Source organism: Carcharodon carcharias, chromosome 4 (genome assembly GCF_017639515.1).
Source record: "Carcharodon carcharias isolate sCarCar2 chromosome 4, sCarCar2.pri, whole genome shotgun sequence".
Classification (NCBI taxonomy): Eukaryota; Metazoa; Chordata; class Chondrichthyes; order Lamniformes; family Lamnidae; genus Carcharodon; species Carcharodon carcharias.
Window position 1 is genome coordinate 138,633,395 of NC_054470.1, and position 11,177 is coordinate 138,644,571.

General features: G+C 41.3%; 1 non-coding gene across 1 annotated transcript; it reads left to right on the top strand.

Annotated features, from left to right (window-relative positions):
* The first annotated feature begins 8,187 nt into the window (after positions 1 to 8,187).
* LOC121277567 lies at positions 8,188 to 8,303 on the top strand. Its single transcript, XR_005942927.1, has one exon. It is a non-coding gene; the product is annotated as a U5 spliceosomal RNA (small nuclear RNA).
* Positions 8,304 to 11,177: the final 2,874 nt, after the last annotated feature.

Below are 11,177 nucleotides of genomic sequence, written 5' to 3' on the forward strand. Positions count from 1 at the left end.
CTCTCATGGTGGGATCTCTTGTTCCTAAGACAATTCTATCTCTGATCAGGTCATCCTTCAGTTGCTCAAACACACAAGATTCAGCTAGACATCCCAATGCAGTCACATACTGATCAATATTCACCCCTCTTACTGAGCTCTGGTGTTGCAAACTCAGTGTTCATAAATAACATTCATAGGGTCAAAGTAGGTTTTCAAAGCCTCCAACGTTTCACAAGACTGGCTTTTCAGCTCCTCACTGAGGACTAGGGTCCAATAGAGCTTGCAACACTCTTTCCCCAGCATTGATTTGCTACTCTTATTTGTCCAGGTTTCATTTCTAAATCTGTGGCAATTTCATAGTTCTGCCATTGAAACTGGACTAATTTCCAATTTATTTTCGCATCTCCTTCACCTCCATAGGAGCTGGTATTGGATTATTCAAAGCCATACTGAGTCACCTTGTGGTCAATGCCTGTACAAAGTTTCAGACTGAAGTTTTAATTATTCTCTGCTGTTTCTTACAGCCGCTGGTTCTCTTATATCCATCAAAATTCACTCAAATTCAGCTGCACACTCGACATACTTTTCCAAGTGGTGGAAAATGGCTTCTGCCTGAATCCTTTATTCACAAAGTCATGAAATCAGAAGTTACAGGGCTCAGAGGTCACGTGACTATGGCAAGCCACAGTACACAATATGCACAGTGCACAAAAGACAAAGGCATTTCTCCAAACAACCATTATGCCACCACCTCCCCAGATGTATTTTCTATGTAAATTTAATGCCCTTTCTATAAATGGATACGTATCACTCTAACTCTTGCATAACTATTGACTTGTATCAATTGATATGATTTTTAATGATTTAGGTAGGTTGCCTAAGAAGACAAGAACTTGATAAATTGTCACTGCAGTTTAAGATTTTACTGCAAGAAAATTCTGAAATGATTAGCATTTTAATTATAACTTCAATCACAATTAAACTGGATACAACAAATTTGCAAATCAATGCTTTTAATTATATATTTAAGTTTGTTACACAATGCTATTTTATAGAAATTTATTGCTACCATCAGTGCACCTAATTTTTATTGGTCACAGAATTCCACTATCAAATATTTGCTCTGAAATCCTGTCTGCATTTGCTCAATGATTAGTTTAAGGCAGTTGCAGTGGAAGCAATCTGAGATAAATAATTTGTTTATGAACACATGCTGTCATATTCACAGGAAATTAATTGGAAGGTATGTGTCGTCTTGCAAAGGATCTGTTTAGAGCATGAAGCCGCTTATATGCAACAGGATAGCAGTCATGGAGGTCAATTTTATAATAATTGCTCAAAATGACTGATCTCATGGCTGTTTGTGGCAACTTGCTGTGCATAAATTGGAGACAGTATCCTATATTATGACAGCATCTATGCTTCGCAAGTACTTCATTGGTTGTAAAATGCTTTGAGGTATCATGAGTTTGTGAAACTCATTTTCTTGGAATTATTAGTCAAGACTTCTGGATTACAAGTCCAATAAAGTAACCTATATTACCTTAATCAGTGATAAAAACAAAAAACTGCGGATGCTGGAAATCCAAAACAAAAACAAAAACAGAATTACCTGGAAAAACTCAGCAGGTCTGGCAGCATCGGCAGAGAAGAAAAGAGTTGACGTTTCGAGTCCTCATGACCCTTCGACAGAACTTGAGTTCGAGTCCAAGAAAGAGTTGAAATATAAGCTGGTTTAAGGTGTGTGTGTGGGGGGCGGAGAGAGAGAGAGAGAGAGAGAGGTGGAGTGGGGGTGTGGTTGTAGGGACAAACAAGCAGTGATAGAAGCAGATCATCAAAAGATGTCAACAACAATAATACAAAAGAACACATAGGTGTTAAAGTTAAAGTTGATGATATTATCTAAACGAATGTGCTAATTAAGAACGGATGGTAGGGCACTCAAAGTATAGCTCTAGTGGGGGTGGGGAGAGCATAAAAGATGTAATAAATAAATAAATAAATAAATATTTTTTGTTTCCTTTTTCTCTTTTTATAATGGAAATAGGTGGGAAAAGGAAAATCTATTTTATTTATTGGAAAAAAAAGAAAAGGAAGGGGGAAACAGAAAGGGGGTGGGGATGGGGGAGGGAGCTCACCACCTAAAGTTGTTGAATTCAATATTCAGTCCAGAAGGCTGTAAAGTGCCTAGTCGGAAGATGAGGTGTTGTTCCTCCAGTTTGCGTTGGGCTTCACTGGAACAATGCAGCAAGCCAAGGACAGACATGTGGGCAAGAGAGCAGGGTGGAGTGTTAAAATGGCAAGCGACAGGGAGGTTTGGGTCATTCTTGCGGACAGACCGCAGGTGTTCTGCAAAGCGGTCGCCCAGTTTACGTTTGGTCTCTCCAATGTAGAGGAGACCACATTGGGAGCAACGAATGCAGTAGACTAAGTTGGGGGAAATGCAAGTGAAATGCTGCTTCACTTGAAAGGAGTGTTTGGGTCCTTGGACGGTGAGGAGAGAGGAAGTGAAGGGGCAGGTATTGCATCTTTTGCGTGGGCATGGGGTGGTGCCATAGGAGGGGGTTGAGGAGTAGGGGGTGATGGAGGAGTGGACCAGGGTGTCCCGGAGGGAGCAATCCCTATGGAAAGCCGATAGGGGGGGTGAAGGGAAGATGTGTTTGGTGGTGGCATCATGCTGGAGTTGGCAGAAATGGCGGAGGATGATCTTTTGAATGCGGAGGCTGGTGGGGTGATAAGTGAGGACAAGGGGGACCCTATCATGTTTCTGGGAGGGAGGAGAAGGCGTGAGGGCGGATGCGCGGGAGATGGGCCAGACACGGTTGAGGGCCCTGTCAACGACCGTGGGTGGAAAACCTCGGTTAAGGAAGAAGGAGGACATGTTTTTGAAGGTAGCATCATCGGAACAGATGCAACGGAGAGACCAAACGTAAACTGGGCGACCGCTTTGCAGAACACCTGCGGTCTGTCCGCAAGAATGACCCAAACCTCCCTGTCGCTTGCCATTTTAACACTCCACCCTGCTCTCTTGCCCACATGTCTGTCCTTGGCTTGCTGCATTGTTCCAGTGAAGCCCAACGCAAACTGGAGGAACAACACCTCATCTTCCGACTAGGCACTTTACAGCCATCCGGACTGAATATTGAATTCAACCACTTTAGGTCGTGAGCTCCCTCCCCCATCCCCACCCCCTTTCTGTTTCCCCCTTCCTTTTCTTTTTTTTCCAATAAATTATATAGATTTTCCTTTTCCCACCTATTTCCATTATAAAAAGAGAAAAAGGGGGAAAAAAAATATTTATTTATTTATTTATTTTTTACATCTTTTATGCTCTCCCCACCCCCACTAGAGCTATACCTTGAGTGCCCTACCATCCATTCTTAATTAGCACATTCGTTTAGATAATATCACCAACTTTAACTTTAACACCTATGTGTTCTTTTGTATTATTGTTGTTGACATCTTTTGATGATCTGCTTCTATCACTGCTTGTTTGTCCCTACAACCACACCCCCACTCCACCTCTCTCTCTCTCTCTCTCTCCACCCCCCACACACACACCTTAAACCAGTTTATATTTCAACTCTTTCTTGGACTCGAACTCAAGTTCTGTCGAAGGGTCATGAGGACTCGAAACGTCAACTCTTTTCTTCTCCGCCGATGCTGCCAGACCTGCTGAGTTTTTCCAGGTAATTCTGTTTTTGTTTTTGTTACCTTAATCAGTCCCTGTGCCAAATTGCCCTAGAATTTTTTCTCACACTCTTTCTATCCATGATGTTACATATTATGCATCTGACGCTTTGTAACAAGCTTCCTCTGAATAACATTGTTGAATGCTTTCTGAAATTATATATCCATACTTGCATTTGCTTCATCTGTGCAACTAGTGACTGCTTAAAAAAAACTACTAAATTTGTTAGAATGACTTGTCTTCAACAAATATATGTTGACTGTCCTGGAGGATGCAACTTTGAAGGGCCACTAGTTTTATTTTAGATTATGGATTCTAAACTTGCCTGTAGCTGACTGCAGAATGACTGGGCTATAATTTCCAGGTGTTCCCTTCTGTCCCTTACAATCTTTTTCCTCACAAAGCTGTGATTTATTAGTTCAAAATCTAAACCCCAGGGGATTGTTCTGTAGACTCATATTCTATAATATTTTGCAGTATTATATTGATGTAAAATCAAAATACCTGCAAAACCATATACAACAAATAACAAAGGAAGGCCCTGAAAATCTATGGGATGATTTACTACAGTGCTGCATCCTGGAAATGACACTTCACCACCATGGTTGAAACCAGGATAAATTGTGAGTCAGGTTATTTGAATATCCATTGGTGTTTGTTGAGATCAGCTCTTGTGTAACATGGTACTGACCTTTACATAACCTAGAATGACTGAAAATTCCATCAGCAGACTGATGTAGCAGTGTAAGTGAAGATTATTTAGCAAGGCTGAGGTAACAGTCAGATATGTGGAGTAGACGGCGGTGGGCGGTTGGTGTGGGGGGGGGAGGCGGGGGGGGAGGTGGTTTCACTTGGGTCAACAACACTATCTACATGCAGTGCAAATCTGGTGGGAAGGGTTCCAGGATGATCATAGAAATTGCCCTGATCTTCCTTTCACAAATTAATGAAAGGAAATTCAGGCAATTTCCATAACATACCTGTGATTCTTGGCTACCCAATTTTACTCTCAGGTCTTCCTCCAAACAATGCTCAACACTCATGTGATGAAAGATAAAACTCAACCACCATGTCTTCAAAGAGAGGATTTGGCAGGAGCTGGTAGCTATTCTCAACCATTCTAACCTGATGCCATCCCTTCATTCATATCCATCACAGCAATAGAAGAGAGAAAATAATACAGCATTTTAACGAGACCAAATGTCATGCCTTTCCTTGGGTAATATAGTAAGGGCAGAGGGAGAGAATGCAGGGTTGCCAAGGGGGAAAATCTCAGCAAAGTGTCTCACATGCTGTGCAGAGGGAGATGACAGTGGCCTCTGAAGTTAATGGTTAGGAATTTCCTCACGGTTTCTAGCTCCGTCACTGTAACTTTGGCAGAAATTCTATTTATACAGGAAAATAATTAATCTGAGCAGTAGCTGCCTGAAGCAATTCACCCACATTATATCATGCTGTCTTGTGGTTAAGGGCTTCATTAACACTGGATTTGATAATCTATGTGTTGCCATCTCCTCTAACAGCAATTACATGTATTTAGCATCTCAAAATTCCTTCCTCCACTTTAATAGGATGATACCAGAAAATCTACTATCTCAGCTGCCTAATGAAACCCAGGAAACATCTCCCAGATATTAGCATCCCCCTCTTATTTTCAACCTGGTTGCCGTCCTACTGTGCCTTCTATTTCATTCTCCACAATGCAGCTGATAACCATCTACATCCTGCTTCATAAAATCTCAGATATTTATGTATCACCTCCATCTCTCCTACCAGCCTCCCATCTTCCACCTTATGTAAATGGCACCTTACCCAAAACTCTGTTGCCCATATCCTATCCCACGTCAAGTCCTGCTTACCCATTTGCCTTGTCCTTGCTGACTTATTTTGCCTTTTGGTCACCAACAGTTCAAATTTAACATTCTCATCATCGTGTTTAATACTTTAGGCTCCACGCTCTGGAATTCCCCTCCAAACCCCCTTGCTTCTCCAATTTCCTTATTTTCTCTTTTAAACCTTCCTTAAAAGCCATCCCTTTGACTAGACTTTTGGTCAGCCATCCTAATATGTTCCTGTTTGACATTTTGTTAAAGCATTTTATAGTACCTTTGGCTGTTGTTCTATGCTAAAGTCATTATAGAAATGTTAGATGCCATTGTCGTAATGGCAAGATTTAAACAACATGTATAACTTGAATATAAAACTTACCAGCTTGTCAGATATTTGTTATATAGTTATTTCCACAAAAGGAGGCCTTGTGGTGCAGCGGGTGGCATCCCTGACTCTAAGCCAGAGCTCTGGGTTCAAGTCCCACTCCAGGACTTGATGGCCAAGGAAGGTACATTCAAAATGTGACCAAACAGGTTGAGTCTGCAAATGCTTCCAACATAGGCTAATGGCAGGTGCTAAGGGCAGGAGAGATTCCTGGTCAGCCATGTGAGAAAATTGAAGCCTCTAACATCAGTATTCATAGCTCTGGACTGCAACATGCGTGTAAAAATGCATGTTGCCACAGCAACTTGGACTCCTTGGGGAGCTGGTTGGCTCAGTTGTGGATCAGATTTGTGCCAACAATACAGGGTTTAATCTCTGTTTCGGTTGGGGTGGATTCAGCAACTGCTCCTTGCCCTACCTGTGATGCAGATTACATTGCTTTGGGTCACACTTGGGACAACAAACCTACTTTAAATCATGTGCCATTAATTTTCATGGTGGTTCTACTGATCAGCAGTTCCAAATTTGGTGTAAGTGCCACAAAAGCCCAGGAGAAATGCATTTTATGCCATTTCTCTGCGATTTCCTCAGATCTTCCACAAAAATTGCAGGAGTAGATTCCAAGGAACAGTTGCAGAAATTTCAACCATACTTTCCTACAAGAACGGTGTATTAATAATCCCACATGATCCAGAGATATTTTCAGAAATAAAGTGATACTTGAGTAAAAAGTCCTTTTAAACAGCATCTCGCTTTAGAAATGATCCCAGTAACAGGCTTTTACTGTATGTCTCTACTTGTGTCTAAAACAGTAATGCTTCCCAACTTCCAATGCAGTAAAAGGATGGAATTTGAATCAGCTCTTAATCAAAAGCATGGTTTTCTGAGGAGCCACAGATCAGCTAAACTTGCTGGTGTGGTAGTTTTGCCCAGTACTGCAATGTTTCTCAATGTTTGCAACATCGTATTAAAATGGGACAATTCAGAAGTGTAATCAAAACATCACAAGAATTAATTAAGTTTTAATAAAGGAAAGATTTGAACTTATTTAGGACCTTATCAAATCTCAGCGATGTCTCAAGCGCTTCATATATAATTGAAGTAAATGTAACTATTGTTAAGCCGGCAAATACAGTAGCCATTTTGCACCAAGCAGGGTGCCAAAAACAGAAATGAAATGAATGGCCAGTTAATGTGCTTTTTGGTAATCGTGTTGGTCAAGGGAGGAATGATTCCAAGGACATCTTCATGATCTTTTTTGTGCCTAGATATACAACAAGTATAGTTCTTCTGATATGTCTACATTATGGTCAACAAGATAAGACAGGCATGATGTCTGTTTAACATCTCAGAAGAAGGATGCCATCTGCAAAAATATAGCACTCCCTCAAAGTCACTCGAGATTTTGGGTTCCAGTCCTGAAGTGGAAATTGAATCATAACCTTCTGACTTAGAAACACTGCTAACTAAACTAGCTGACAGTGACAGCTAACAAACATATTCAAAGAGGCAGCAGGATCAAAAGAATCTTATCTCAGACTTTCCTAAAAGTGTTAGCTAATATATTCCTTAATGATTACCTATCAACATGCCAAGTAAGGTATTGCTTGGTGCACAATTTTGCCTTAATATGAATTATTTCAAATAGTTTATTCCCTCCTAATGTTATTGTTTATTTTCAAATGTCATATTCACAATTCCAAAACTTTCTCACCTTGAGACAAAAAGAGTGTTTTTGGTTGGCTTTCTGTTATTACATAAAGCCATCGAACTGACATGTACATGCACCAGTGGAATTAGTTCATCAATAATCACTAACTAAAATAAAATACATTCCAAAGCCATGACTAATGTGTCTTCTCACATAGGGCTGATCTCTATCAGATTGATTTATGAATTGGCCAATTGTATTTCAGCATCTCCAGTAGAAGTAATGAATGGATCTTTGCTACTGTCCTTTTCTACATAGTCTGTACAACTGCAACAGGATCTGTTTCTTGAACTATTTTGTCTGCTTTGGAAGAAATGCTGCATAGTAGAAACTAATTTATGGTGAAGTTTGTTTACAGGGAGCAATTGTTCAAACACCATTTCCCTTCACATATTTCTTAAAGAGCTGTGCAATCTAGGATTGCCTCAGAAAATCACAATCATACCCCTGAATATGTTTGAGCTCCTCACGCTTTGTAATCTGTCTCATTTACACTGCACAACACCAGCAGCAACACACAAATACTGCACATTTACTCTTGTGCATAGTTGTTTGAAAGATACAAGTCATTGCAGAATTTCCCTGATATAAGCTCCAAATTCTCTTCAATTCGTATAAATCTTTCGCCTTTTACTAAAGATTTCCGTGGAGAGAATGGATTGAGAGTTTTGAAGCAATTTTTGAATGCCTGACCTCAGTCAGGTTAAAAAAAAAGCTTGGCCTAAATAGCCAAGTTATGGTACTGGGTTTGTAACCCCAAGATCAAGAGTTCAAATCTCACAATGGGAAACTATGTAACTTCATCTGAAACAGATGGAAACGGGTTTGTACTCGAAAGATTTACAAGCCAACAAGTAGGCATTCGCATTATTGACTTGTACAGGTTCATTTAGAATTCAGCATATTCAGAGCTAGAGAAAATGGTGGTCATCAGCATTTACATTTGTTTCTGGTGCCTCGGCAGGAGGCAGATTGCGAAAATCACTACTTCGGCCTTCAATTCTATTGAGACTGTAACACTGCTGCTGAAGTTAGGGCTGGTGGCAGGCATGGAGTAAATCCGGTTACCATGATCTGTTGCAAAAGGGAGCCTGATGTTATGTAATATAAAAATGAATGTATAAAACTTTATTTTGCCACTTTCATGATACAGAGAAAAATGATTTTGCCAGATTTGCCTCATCAACTCATTTTAAAGAAATCACTGGGGCACACAGTCAGGGGCCACAGTCAAAATGCAATATACAATTGAAAGTTTTGCCATGCTTACATATTCCAAGGGCTTGTGATTGGACATTTTTAAAATTTGTTTATTTATTGCCCATCCCTGATTGCCCTTGAGAAGGTGGTGGTGAGCTGCCTTCATGAGCCATTGCAGTCCATGTGGTATAGGTACACCCACAGTGCTGTTAGGGAGGGGGTTCCAGGATTTTGACCTAGCGACATTGAAGGAACGGCAATATATTTCCAAGTCCGGATGGTATATAGCTTGGAGGGGAACTTGCAGGTGGTGGTGTTCCGATGCACCTACTGTCCTGGTCCCCACCACCACTCAGGACTGGATGTGGCAGGACTGCAGAGCTTAGTTCTGATCCGTTGGTTGTGGGATCGCTTAGCTCTGCCTATAGCATGCTGCTTACACTGTTTGGCACGCAGGTAGTCATGAGTTGTAGCTTCGCCAGATTCATACCTCATTTTTAGGTATGCCTGGAGCAGCTCCTGCCATGCCCTCCTGCACTCTTCATTGAACCAGGGTTGATCCCCTGGCTTGATGGTAATGGTGGAGTGGGGGATATGCTGGGCCATGAGGTTACAGATTGTGGTTGAGTACAATTCTGCTGCTGCTGATTGTGCACAGAACCTCATGGATGCCCAGTCTTAAGTTGCTAGCACAGTGGTAGTGCCACACAATACAATGGAGTGCATCCTCAATGTAAAGATGGGACTTCATCTCCACAAGGACTGTGCAGTAGTTACTCCTACCAATACTACTATGGACACATGCACCGAGTGATGAAGATGAGTCAAGTCAAATATGCTTTTCCCTGTTGTCAGATCTCTCACCACCTGCCATTGACTCAGTCTAGCAGCAATGTCCTTTAGGACTCAGCGAACTCTCTCAGTAGTGGTGCTACTGAGCCACTCTTGATGATGGATGTTGAAGTTCCACCCACAGTAAATTCTGTGCCCTTGCCACCTTAAGTGCTACCTCCAAGTGGTGTTCAACATGGAGAACAGGACCTACCCAGGATGGTGAGGGTGGTGTCTGGGACGTTACCTGTAGGGTATGATTCATGAGTATGACTATGTCAAGCTGTGAGACCACTCTCCCAATTTTGGCACAAGCTGCTAGATTTTAGTAAGGAGGACTTTGCAGGGTAGATAGGGCTGAGTTTGCTGTTATTACTTCCAGTGCTTAAGTCAATGCTGGGTGGTTTGTCCAGTTTCATTCCTTATATACTTTCTAGTGATTTGATGCAACTGAGTGGCTTGCTAGAAGGCAGTTAAGAGTCAACCACATTGCTGTGGATCTGGAGTCACATGTAAGCCAGACCAGGTAAGGACAGCAGATTTCCTTCCTTGAAGGACATTAGTGAACCAGATGGGTTTTTACAACAATGGACAATGGTTTCATGGTCATCATTGGATTGAATTCTAATCCAAATTTTTATTGATTGAATTCAAATTTCACTATCTGCCATGGTGGGATTTGAACCCAGGTCCCAGTCTTTGTGATCAATGACAGTACCACTACACCACCATCTCCATCACTTGGCAGCATTAGCTAGCAATATTAACTGGGAATAAGCCAAATGCGTAACACTGAGTGCAGAGTTTACCTTGCCAACTGTTGAGTTGTTCCTGTGCAAGTTTGATACAGGAACTGGGTGCAAGCACTTTGACTCAATAAAAATAGATCACCATGGAACTAGAGGCCAGAATTTTTCTTTTCCCAAGGCCTGGTGTCCTAAATTAGCACTCCTTCTGTACCAATGGTGTACTGGATCTCCTAGAATGAGCACCATAGAATCAACCTGAAGCCACTATCTTTGGTCCTACTCAAAACTCAGTCCTCTAGTAACCAACTCCATCACCCCTGACAACTGTGTGAGGCCAATCCAGATTGCTCATAACCTTGGTATTGTATTTTGTCCCCAAGAAGATCTTCCAAGCACATATCTGTACCATCGCTAAGCGTATTTCCACATTTGTAACATTGACCATTCCTTTCGTGTCAGCTCGTATGTTGCTAAAACCCTTATCTGTGCATTTGTTACCTCTAGATTTGAATATTCCAACACATTACTCCCATCTTCCACCCTACATTAATTAAAGCTCATCCAAAGCTCTGCCACCTATATCCATCAGTTCAGTGCTTGCTGATTGACATTGGCTCTTGGTTAAGCAATTCTTTGATTTTAAAATTCACATCCTATTTTCAAATTTCTCTGTGGCCTCACTCCACCAGTAATCTCCTTCAGTACCATAACTCTTCAAGATATCTGCATTCCTTTGATTGTTGTCTCTTGCGCATCTTTGATTTTAATCACTCCACCATTGGTGGCCAGGCCTCCTGCT